We start from the raw sequence: 3,357 nt of genomic DNA, 5'->3' as shown, positions 1-3,357 counted from the left end.
TCCTTCTAAAGGCTTTAGCCAGTGTCCAGCCCACCCTTCCTCCTACCCCCAGCAGCAACTGGTGCCCTCAGGACCCAAGTTTGCCAGGCTTCCGTTGGTGCCCACTGATTCCAACCTGTGGGCTTCAGATTCCTTTTTATATACAGGAAAAAAAGTCCTTCCATCTGTATTCATTTCTCTAGAGGAACAGAAGAGAGATACTTAAGAGAGTTATTATAGGAGCCGGGGGAATAAGTCGGTCTGGGATCCAGAGGAGCTGATGGTGTTGCTTCTAGTCCGGGGGAGAAGCCTGAGAACTGGCTGGGGTGGAGGGCCTGCTGCCATGAGTCAGAGTATGTGAAGATCTGATGTCTAAAGGCAGAAGATGCTGGTTGTCCCAGCTCAAGGAGAGAGACTGAACCCACATTCCTCTACCATCTTGTTCCTTTCAGGCCATAAGTAGACTGGACAGTGCTCACCCGGACTGTTAAAGTGGGATCTTCTTTCCTTAGGCTATCAATTTAAATACTAGGGGCTGGAGAGATGGCTCAGTGGTCTAAAGTACTTAGAACAAGCTTAGCAGAGCACAGGGACCGCGGTTCAATCCCCCAGCACCACATGCCAGCCAGCCCCTGAGCTGGCCACACACACACACACACACACACATAAATAAAATTTAAAAAAAAAATTTTAAATACTAATCTCTTACAGATGCCCCCCAACAATGTTCACCAGCTCTCTGAACATCCCTTAGCCCAATCAGATTAACACAACAATTACCCACCACAAGGTCCATCCATCCCTCAGCTTTCTAACTTCCAGAATCTTAGTATCTCTCAAGGGTTAGCAATCTTGAGGGCCAGGCAAATAGCTCAGTGGATTAAAGCACCCACAAGCAGGCACAGGGGCCAGGGGTTCAATCCTTGGGCCTGCCATGCGGGTGCCGGCCCCGCACCCGGGGTGCACTGAGATGGCAATTGAGACTGGGCATGGTGGCGTGCCTGTAATCCCAGCTCTTGGGAGGCTGTAAATAGGTGGATCACCATGAGTCCAATCTAGAAGTGAGACCCTAACACCCTGTAGACCCTTCCCTAAAATTAAAAAAAAAAAAAAAAGTGTTAGCAATCTTCATTCACTTTCTAGGGTCCAATGCTGAGAGATATCTGTGAGTTGTCCCCTATTTAAAATTTTTGGTTTCGGCGGCACAAGCGAGATGATGAAGGGAACGTCATCCTTTGGAAAGCGTCGTAATAAGACGCACACATTGTGCCACCGTGGCTCTAAGGCCTACCACCTTCAGAAGTCGACTTGTGGCAAATGTGGCCATCCTGCCAAGCGCAAGAGAAAGTATAACTGGAGTGCACCGGTTCCGGTGGTATTTCGCCTAAAAGGCGAAATACCACCGGAACCGGTTGAATGAGGCACCTAAAAATTGTATATTGCAGATTCAGGCATGGCTTCCGTGAAGGAGCGACACCTAAACCCAAGAGAGCAGCAGTTGCAGCGTCCAGTCATCATGAGAATTGCAGCAATCACTCAAAATAAATGCTTTGGTTTTAAAAGATAAAAATAAATAAATAAATAAAAATTTTGATGTTGACAGTTCTGGAGAGTGAACCCAGGGCTGCCACCTTGCTAAAGGCCTGTGTGGTTCCACTGAGCTACATCCCCAGCCCATTGCTTATATTTAAAAATCTGTCATGCCATGGTATTTTGGGAAGAAGAGATAAAAGTATATTCAATTATTTTGTGTACTCAAAGGACCCATACTCCCAAATTTAACTATTTGAATTTGCTGTCTGCAGGGAAGGTCACAGGCTTCCCAGTTTGCCACAGGCCTCACTGCCCCCTGCAGCGCTGCCCCTGAGCCTAATGGCACATCTTGGTCTTCTACCTGGCTTCCTCCTGTAGGTGGCTACATTTGTTATCACCACTTCTGGTACCTCCAGCCATCAAAATTTCAGAAATCCAGGTTGAAGGGATGTTTGGCAAGGCAACTTCTTCTTTTTTTTGGTGGTAGCAGGGATTGAACTCAGGACCTTGTGCTTGCACTTATTCCACTGAGCTATCTCCCTGACCAAGGAAACTTCTGTTTAAACCCCTCTATTGAGAATATACTGGGACTTAGGGAAATAGAATAAAATCAGAGGTACAGAGTTAGGGCAGGAGAAGGGAGGAATTAAGGATGGCTCATCTTAGCTCGGTTGACTTTCTGATTCCTTGTTTCTATGACTAGCTGGTCCCCAGTTTTGCCCTGCCTTGGTCTTGCCATTTGGCCAGTATCATCCATACCTAATGGAGAGAGCTTGGCAAGGTGAGGAAAGAGAAGAATCCTTCGCATAAGGGGAGCCGCTGCTTTGCTGTTTCCGCTCTTATCTGCAGTGGTGCCTGTTGCGTTGATCAACACTGAACTGAATTGCCCAGGGTGCCTACTTGGCCCCACTGGCCTGGGACACCTGGCCTGGGACACTCTCAGGAGGACGGATCTTCATACCAAGTCCTATTTTTTTTTCTTTCCAGCATACAGATGGAATCCAGGGCCTTCATGCTGACCTACATCCTTGGTGTCTTTTTATTTTTTATTTTGAGACAGAATTTTATTAAGTCACTCAATTGCTCAGGCTGAACTCAAACCTTCCATCCTCCCTCCTTGGCCTCCTAGAGTGCTGGGGTGACAGGCAGGTGTCATCACCTGACAGCCAACTCCTGCTATTGAAACTGTGCTCCCCAGCTGGGAGGCCTGACCACCACCTTCTGGGTCAGTCTGCCCTCTGACCCTCTTGTCTCCTACATGGTGCTGCGTAAGGGTCTTCCAGCGATGAAAGGTCAAAAGGCACTAAGACAGATTTTGGGAGGAGCTGGAGGTACTAAGTGGTTGAGGCTGTTAAACAAAATGATGGGCTGAGCCCCAGTAACAGTTACCAACAGACCAGGCCAAACCAAAATGGAGTCACTTAGGCTAAACGCTGTGTTCTGAAACCAAAGTTTAAGAAGCAGATGGGTCCCAAACAAACTGTTTTTCCATCCCCCCCTTGCAAAGAGTCCACTTTTTTTGTTTCATCTCCTTTTTTTCTTCAATTTTATTTTATTGAGAAATAGCAATAAGACAGTTTCAAAACTGATTAATAGGACAGTTTCAATAATTAATACATTGTACATTGTTATCTTCTTAGTGGTTATCCATAGTACAAGATGCAGACAGGATATTCTGTCCAAACACTGTTAGTACAAATCTTTCTTCTCATTGAATTAAGCGAAAGTAGCTGTATGTCTATCCTAACTATTCTGCATATACAGAGTCCTCTTGAGTGACTGTGATAGGAAAGCCCTTTCTCCTTTAACTTTTCTAAAAAAAGAACCCAAAGTTACCTTCTATAA

At 46.1% G+C, this 3,357-nt stretch overlaps 1 pseudogene; it reads left to right on the top strand.

Annotated features, from left to right (window-relative positions):
- The first annotated feature begins 1,192 nt into the window (after positions 1 to 1,192).
- Positions 1,193 to 1,524, top strand: LOC101578559 (annotated as a pseudogene).
- The last annotated feature ends 1,833 nt before the right edge of the window (positions 1,525 to 3,357 follow it).

Source organism: Octodon degus, unplaced genomic scaffold (genome assembly GCF_000260255.1).
Source record: "Octodon degus isolate 3935 unplaced genomic scaffold, OctDeg1.0 scaffold00005, whole genome shotgun sequence".
NCBI lineage: Eukaryota > Metazoa > Chordata > Mammalia > Rodentia > Octodontidae > Octodon > Octodon degus.
This window is presented reverse-complemented; position numbering and strand designations above follow the sequence as displayed.